Consider the following 8,953-nt stretch of genomic DNA (forward strand, 5'->3'; position numbering starts at 1 on the left):
ACGGGCGGTGTGTACAAAGGGCAGGGACGTAATCAACGTGAGCTGATGACTCACACTTACTGGGAATTCCTCGTTCAAGGGAAATAATTGCAATTCCCTATCCCGATCACGGGGGATTTTCAAGGGTTTACCCGCACCTTTCGATGCAGGAAGAGCACGCTGATTCCCCCAGTGTAGCGCGCGTGCAGCCCCGGACATCTAAGGGCATCACAGACCTGTTATTGCTCAATTTCGTGCGGCTGAACACCGCCTGTCCCTCTAAGAAGTCGCCTGGACTGAACTATCCAGGAACTAGTTAGTAGGCTAGAGTCTCGCTCGTTATCGGAATAAACCAGACAAATCGCTCCACCAACTAAGAACGGCCATGCACCACCAACCACCGAATCAAGAAAGAGCTCTCAATCTGTCAATCCTCACGGTGTCCGGGCCGGGTGAGTTTTCCCGTGTTGAGTCAAATTAAGCCGCAGGCTCCACTCCTGGTGGTGCCCTTCCGTCAATTCCTTTAAGTTTCAGCTTTGCAACCATACTTCCCCCGGAACCGGAAGACTTTCGTTTCCGGGAAGCTCCCTGCCAGGGCGTAATTACCACCGGCAGATCGCTAGTTGGCATCGTTTACGGTCAGAACTAGGGCGGTATCTAATCGCCTTCGATCCTCTGACTTTCGTTCTTGATTAATGAAGACATTCTTGGCAAATGCTTTCGCTGTAGGGCGTCCCGCTGCGGTCCAAGAATTTCACCTCTCACGCAGCGATACGAATGCCCCCGTCTGTCCCTCTTAACCATTATCTCAGTTCAGAAAACCAATAAAATAGAACCGAAGTCCTTTTCCATTATTCCATGCACAAACATTCAGGCGAAACGCCTTTTTTGAGCAATCTGATTTACTCAAGGTAAACTCGCTAGCCACCGCCGGCCACCAGTGAAGGCTACCGACGGAAAACCAGCAGTATTTGCCTAGGAGCTCAGTTCACGCCCAGAGGGCGGACCGAGTCCTGAGGCGCAGATCCAACTACGAGCTTTTTAACCGCAGCAATAGGGATATACACCTTGAGAGCTGGAATTACCGCGGCTGCTGGCACCAGACTTGCCCTCTCATAGATCCTCGTTAAAGGGTTTAAATTGTACCCATTCCGATAACCGGCCTCAATGAGAACGGTCTCGTTATTGTTAGTCACTACCTCCTCGTGCCGAGAGTGGGTAATTTGCGCGCCTGCTGCCTTCCTTAGATGTGGTGGCCGTTTCTCAGGCCCCCTCTCCGGAATCAAACCCTAATTTTCCGTTACCCGTTGCAACCATGGTAGGCACATAAACTACCATCGAAAGTTGATAAGGCAGACACTTGAAAGACACGTCGCCGGTACAAGACCATGCGATCAGCTGAGTTATTCAGAGTCAACAACAAACGGCCGAAACCGATTGGTTTTGATCTAATAAATGCACTCGTCCCGTAAGGTCTGAGTTTTGCTGCATGTATTAGCTCTAGAATTACCACAGTTATCCAAGTAGGATTGTCTACATCAAGTAAATTATAGCTGTTGTAATGAGCCATTCGCGGTTTCACCATATAGTAGCTGTACATGCACGTGCATGGCTTAATCTTTTAACTGAGCATATGACCCCTGGCAGGATCAACCAGGTAACCGATCTTACACGTCCACACACGCCCCAAGCGGGAGCGCATTGACAAGCAAGTCAGTCGTTCGACTCGAAAGTCGTTCGAATATCTTTGTCCACGTTCACAAAGCCTCTCTCACGCTTTGAACTGGCACATAACGTTGCTCTAACTCAGCGCACGCCGAATAGTGTCAGCAGCCAACGCCGAAACGCTAGCCGCCAACGGTCGCTCAGAACCGGTCCTTTCGGAGCAGTTGAGAACTAATCTTGGCTGATAGGATCTGTTCCTAAGAACGAATCGCAGCCACCAAATAAGTTTGATCCGAGAGAGTTTTTTTTAGTGAAAATTTTTTTTTTCAAAATTACAAATTTTACTTTCACAGTTTTTCCCACTCTCCTTCACATGTCGCGGCTTTTTTACCACGTGTTTTTTACCTCGTCTTCATCGTCATCTTCATCTTCATCTTCATCTGGGGCTCAGGTTCGACAGGGGCTCGGGTTGGCACCAGGGTGTCCACGGCCGGCCGCGGCCGGCTGCCCGGCCGGCCGGCCGGCCAGCCGACCGCGGCCGGGAGGGGGTTGACTGCCGGCCGGACACGGCCGCTAGGAGGTGGCGGCCGGCCGGTCACGGCCGGTGGAGGTGACCGCTCGTGTTTACTCATTTGGATGTCTGCCAGACGACCTCAATAGACGTCAAAACATGCGCGCCTAAGGATTAGCGCCTCAAGACCTCCTTGCAACACGTTCTCCATCGTTGCAGAAACCCTCCCCAACATTCCTCTGCTTGTAAACGCGTCTTTTTTCTATTATCGATTAGAGGCCGGCACCGGCCGGTAAAGGGTGCCGGCCGGCCGGCCGCGGCCGGTTGGGGGTGGCGGCCGGCCGGTCACGGCCGGGAGAGGTGTGACGGCCGGCCGGTCACGGCCGATAAAAGGGCAGCGGCCGGCCGGCCGCCCTCTGGGGCCGGCCGTGGACACCCCTGGTTGGGACGCACAGGTCCGCACGCACAGGCCGGCACGCACGACTGGCTCGCTTGGAAGAGAAGGCATAGTTACACAATGTCACAGACACCAGTAATTAGATGGCCTATCATTTGGATACCTTAAGACAGTCATAGTTCGACACCAGCCGGGCAATCCTGGGCGCTGGTGCTTTGGGAAATATAATGACACTCACTAATTAGATGGCCTATCATTTGGATACCTTAAGATAGTTATAGTTCGACACCAGCCGGGCAATCCTGGGCGCTGGTGCTTTGGGAAATATAATGACACTCACTAATTAGATGGCCTATCATTTGGATACCTTAAGATAGTTATAGTTCGACACCAGCCGGGCAATCCTGGGCGCTGGTGCTTTGGGAAATATAATGACACTCACTAATTAGATGGCCTATCATTTGGATACCTTAAGACAGTCATAGTTCGACACCAGCCGGGCAATCCTGGGCGCTGGTGCTTTGGGAAATATAATGACACTCACTAATTAGATGGCCTATCATTTGGATACCTTAAGACAGTCATAGTTCGACACCAGCCGGGCAATCCTGGGCGCTGGTGCTTTGGGAAATATAATGACACTCACTAATTAGATGGCCTATCATTTGGATACCTTAAGATAGTTATAGTTCGACACCAGCCGGGCAATCCTGGGCGCTGGTGCTTTGGGAAATATAATGACACTCACTAATTAGATGGCCTATCATTTGGATACTTAAGACAGTCATAGTTCGACACCAGCCGGGCAATCCTGGGCGCTGGTGCTTTGGGAAATATAATGACACTCACTAATTAGATGGCCTATCATTTGGATACCTTAAGATAGTTATAGTTCGACACCAGCCGGGCAATCCTGGGCGCTGGTGCTTTGGGAAATATAATGACACTCACTAATTAGATGGCCTATCATTTGGATACCTTAAGACAGTCATAGTTCGACACCAGCCGGGCAATCCTGGGCGCTGGTGCTTTGGGAAATATAATGACACTCACTAATTAGATGGCCTATCATTTGGATACCTTAAGATAGTTATAGTTCGACACCAGCCGGGCAATCCTGGGCGCTGGTGCTTTGGGAAATATAATGACACTCACTAATTAGATGGCCTATCATTTGGATACCTTAAGATAGTTATAGTTCGACACCAGCCGGGCAATCCTGGGCGCTGGTGCTTTGGGAAATATAATGACACTCACTAATTAGATGGCCTATCATTTGGATACCTTAAGACAGTCATAGTTCGACACCAGCCGGGCAATCCTGGGCGCTGGTGCTTTGGGAAATATAATGACACTCACTAATTAGATGGCCTATCATTTGGATACCTTAAAGACAGTCATAGTTCGACACCAGCCGGGCAATCCTGGGCGCTGGTGCTTTGGGAAATATAATGACACTCACTAATTAGATGGCCTATCATTTGGATACCTTAAGATAGTTATAGTTCGACACCAGCCGGGCAATCCTGGGCGCTGGTGCTTTGGGAAATATAATGACACTCACTAATTAGATGGCCTATCATTTGGATACCTTAAGACAGTCATAGTTCGACACCAGCCGGGCAATCCTGGGCGCTGGTGCTTTGGGAAATATAATGACACTCACTAATTAGATGGCCTATCATTTGGATACCTTAAGATAGTTATAGTTCGACACCAGCCGGGCAATCCTGGGCGCTGGTGCTTTGGGAAATATAATGACACTCACTAATTAGATGGCCTATCATTTGGATACCTTAAGACAGTCATAGTTCGACACCAGCCGGGCAATCCTGGGCGCTGGTGCTTTGGGAAATATAATGACACTCACTAATTAGATGGCCTATCATTTGGATACCTTAAGATAGTTATAGTTCGACACCAGCCGGGCAATCCTGGCGCTGGTGCTTTGGGAAATATAATGACACTCACTATTAGATGGCCTATCATTTGGATACCTTAAGATAGTTATAGTTCGACACCAGCCGGGCAATCCTGGGCGCTGGTGCTTTGGGAAATATAATGACACTCACTAATTAGATGGCCTAGATTGTGTGAGGTTGTTCCGCCGCGCCCTTGCATTCGGTCGAACTCGCTGGGATCACCGAAGGCGGCGACAAAATAGTCACGCATTTCGTATGTCTCTTCCACGTCCCCATTAGACGAGAAACCTAGGCAAGATGTGCAAATTACTCTGATGTGGTTATGTTCGGAAGCTATGCAAGCACGAACACCTGTGCCACGCTAACCGTAGTGCAGGAGAGTTGCCTTTTGCCACTCCTCAAGCCGCATGAAGTCGTTCCTTTTTGGATTCGCACCCGCTGGCAGAAATCCCTGCAGTTCCCAGGCAAGGACATCCTCCGTGAGATCAAAATGAAGCAGGGACTGCAGACACGTTCGGATTCTGCAAGTAGTGAAAAAAATCTCGTGGGTTTCTTTTCCTTTTCTTACCTTAGGATGTTGTTCAGCGAGGAAAACTCTCTCTCCTGTCTCGTCGACGCCACGTGCCGGTTTCACCTTATACGTGTCGTTGATGGCGAGCTCTGTACGGTGAGCCAAACAGGGCGTCGCAAACATCTCCATATCGGTGATCCCGGACGTCCGCGCTCTCATGTGAGTTGATAGTTGGCCGAGGAAGCCCTCCCCCGCTCCCTGCTTCACCGACCGTCACTATTTCTTCCGCACCCTGAACCGCGACACCGCAACCCCTCTGGTGCAGACGGCCGACCTCATGATTGATCTAGCGGGTGCGAGCAAGAAGAAGATCTACGGCATGGTGTCCAACGAAGACAGCCAAGCGGCCGAGTTGTTGTTCACAGAGCAAAGGCGCGCAGTCCTGAAGAAAACTGTTCAGGATACCACCAAGCGTAAGGAGGCTTTCGGCGTGGGAAATGCATTCGCGACATTTCTTGATCACCCATTCCGGGAGGAAACCGGCACGCCTCCGTTGCTAACCTTCTACTCATACTTCAAATTTGAAGACGATGTTGCTGTTACTCACCGGGCCACGATCACCAGTCTCGTGAACTCCCTCGAAAAGACGTTCGAAAGCCAGCAGGATTACAACCCTCTCAGCTACAAATTGGTGTATGAGGTTGCGAGTTGTTCCGATGATGCATTCGACTCCGTGTTGGGTGACATGCAGTACCCCGTTTGCCGATGTTTCTACAAATTCACCGAGGAGGTCCACGAGGCGAGTCGGAGTGAGCCGTGCGGGATCGAGACAACAATGTTGGCACTGCCGATTGTGGTGGAATTCGAGGCGTTGTTGAGAAGTGTGCGCGAAACCGGCTTGAAGATTTCTCACCATGCGATTGGGAACATGGAAGCGTGGAGGCGGTTGATGAGGGGGGGGGGGGGACAAGGGCCTTTTCGTGGATGAGACCAAGAGCGTCGCACTCGGGGCAACTCTGAGGTCGCTCGTGACGCGCGTCCATCTGATCCGCCGAACGCGTATTTTCAATTCTTGCTCACATCAGAACGTCACGCCGGAACAAACTCACCGTGACTCGGTAAGATAGAGCACTTTCAGAAGTCATAACCAAGTGAAGTTTCTATATGTTGATCACTTTGCCGCATCTGAGTGAACGGGCCCGACCCCGGCAACGTCGACTGGGCAGCGATGTCGGACCGCTGGTTCGACAGTAAACATGCGCCAGCCGATGAGACAGCAGGGTATGCACGCTCGCGAATCGCCACATTTCTGGAATTCATTACATCCGAGGGCTGGTGCAAACTGTTAAATAGCACATTACTCATAAAATAGTGAACGACCAACAGTGCAGACTCGTGCCCAGCCGAGCCGTCGTTACTCGACTACACCGATAAGGAGAGGGTTCGCACAGGCGATCTCACTATAGAAGACTACAACAGCCAGGACGACGACATCGATCAGCAGTACAATGTCATGATGTGTACCGTATGACCGCGCACACGGTCCGGGATCGGTCGGCGCGCACAGGGATCAAAACTGCCTCAACGCAATAGTCTTCACGTTCTCATCTCGTTCTCTTCTCACTCTTAGAATTAGCTGACACATATATCTCTCTCTTATGTTCTCTTGCATGTTGTCTTTTCTTCTTCGGATATGTAAACAGTAAGTGAAGAAACTACGACAATGACCGCTGCGCCGCCAGGGATGGAAGGTGTTCAGCGATATTCACTTTTTCACTCCTCGTGCTCCTCTCAAATGTAGTCGACATGCTCCTCTCTGTTCCTCGAGCCGTTCATCTGTTCTCTCCACCATCGTTTGGCCGTACAAAACTCTTTCGCCCTCCTCACACATGAACTTATGAAATGGTCAGTAATCTCATCCTCCGCCTTACGGTCCCACGCAAGATGCACACGTTCCTCACATACATACCTGTCCGGTTCAGGTGGTTGCCACCACGAGGTCACTCCGTCATTCACAACACATCAATCTCGCCATGTCGTGCACTTGTTCATTCCACATTCAATTCGCACCAGTTTATTCATTTTCTAACTCATAAATGTCTATGCCAAGGCAGTAGTCACAGTATTCACAGTCCATCTTCCGGCCGACGACCTGCATGCGACCGCGTTCTACCTGCAAAGCGCCCGTTTCTTCACTGGGTGGTCACGTCCGAACTTGTTTCGAAGATCTGTTCCAAAAATGGCCAAAAATCCACTTTTTTCAATTTTTAAAATTTTTTCGAACATCTCTCTCAAAAGGTGAAGAACCCGGCACTTAAGAACTGTCCTCTGGCTAGAAAAACTGTGTCCTTCATTGCGCGACTGGACTCCCCACGATTCTGGGGGGGGGGGGTGCTGATGACAACGCCCCCTTAGGCATTTTCAATAAGAGGGGCGCGCACAAGTCTGCATAAGATGAGGACGACATAAGAGGACGACATAAGAGGAGGACGACATAAGAGGACGACATAAGAGGACGACGTAAGAGGACGACATAAGAGGACGACGTAAGAGGAGGACGACATAAGAGGACGACATAAGAGGACGACATAAGATGAGGACGACATAAGAGGACGACATAAGAGGACGACATAGCAGACTTTGCGTCTTCACATTCACGTTCTCGTTCACGTTCAAATTTCCGGTACCCAGCAATTAGGCAAGTGCAAAGGACGCGTAGGCCACTGCAATTACCTGGAATAGAAGGGCTCCTTCACTGGGGTGGCATGTCTAGCATTTCCCAATGCTTGGCATTGCAGGACAGCCGCAACTAGGTACCAACCCAAGAGGCCCATTGTAAGTTGAGCCATGAACGAGCGCGATCTATACCTACTGGGAGGGGGGAAACAAATCGCCCGATCTAAGGATAAGTCTCAACAGATCGCAGTATGGAGGCTGCTCTACTGGATACAACACCTTGACCAGTAATCAAGTCGTCTGCAAGTGATCTTGCGCCCTGACATTGAACCAGAGTGATCCGGCTTTGGCAACCGAACGAGTGTTCCCTCGCTCGGCAAGGCCATCGAATAGGGCATAAGCTGTGACGTTACCATCACATATATGTGCCTCCCGACACCAGGGAGCAAACTTATCATTGCCTTGACTAGGCGGGATTCTGACTTAGAGGCGTTCAGTCATAATCCCTCAGATGGTAGCTTCGCACCATTGGCCGATCGGCCAAGCACATGAACCAAATGTCTGAACCTGCGGTTCCTCTCGTACTGAGCAGGATTACTATCGCAATAACTTGTCAACAGTAGGGTAAAACTAACCTGTCTCACGACGGTCTAAACCCAGCTCACGTTCCCTATTGGTGGGTGAACAATCCAACGCTTGGCGAATTCTGCTTCGCAATGATAGGAAGAGCCGACATCGAAGGATCAAAAAGCAACGTCGCTATGGACGCTTGGCTGCCACAAGCCAGTTATCCCTGTGGTAACTTTTCTGACACCTCTTGCTAGAAACCTTCTAATTCAAAAGGATCGATAGGCCACGCTTTCGCGGTCTGTATTCGTACTGGAAATCAAGATCAAGCGAGCTTTTGCCCTTTTGCTCTACGAGAGGTTTCCGTCCTCTCTGAGCTAGCCTTAGGACACCTGCGTTACGATTTGACAGATGTACCGCCCCAGTCAAACTCCCCGCCTGACACTGTCTTCGGCGCGAGTCCTCCAGTCACCGAGTGACCGAAGTTAACACCAGAAGGAAGAGCCTTACGGCTCAATTCTCGCCTTACCGAATAAGTAAAGAATCAATGAAAGTAGTGGTATTTCACTGGCGGCCGAAACCTCCCACTTATGCTACACCTCTCATGACTCTTCACAGAGTCGGACTAGAGTCAAGCTCAACAGGGTCTTCTTTCCCCGCTGTTTTCGCCAAGCCCGTTCCCTTGGCTGTGGTTTCGCTAGATAGTAGATAGGGACAGTGGGAAT

At 50.4% G+C, this 8,953-nt stretch overlaps 2 pseudogenes; both read right to left on the reverse strand.

Annotated features, from left to right (window-relative positions):
* The window catches only part of LOC147870695 (small subunit ribosomal RNA), a 1,794-nt pseudogene extending 155 nt beyond the window's left edge, over positions 1–1,639 (reverse strand).
* Positions 1,640–7,870: 6,231 nt separating this feature from the next.
* LOC147870696 (large subunit ribosomal RNA) lies at positions 7,871–8,953 on the reverse strand (annotated as a pseudogene; the record flags this gene model as incomplete).

This window comes from Zootermopsis nevadensis, unplaced genomic scaffold, assembly GCF_977971745.1.
Source record: "Zootermopsis nevadensis isolate Lab colony 2312 unplaced genomic scaffold, Znev_1.0 Znev_ptg000214l, whole genome shotgun sequence".
Classification (NCBI taxonomy): domain Eukaryota; kingdom Metazoa; phylum Arthropoda; class Insecta; order Blattodea; family Termopsidae; genus Zootermopsis; species Zootermopsis nevadensis.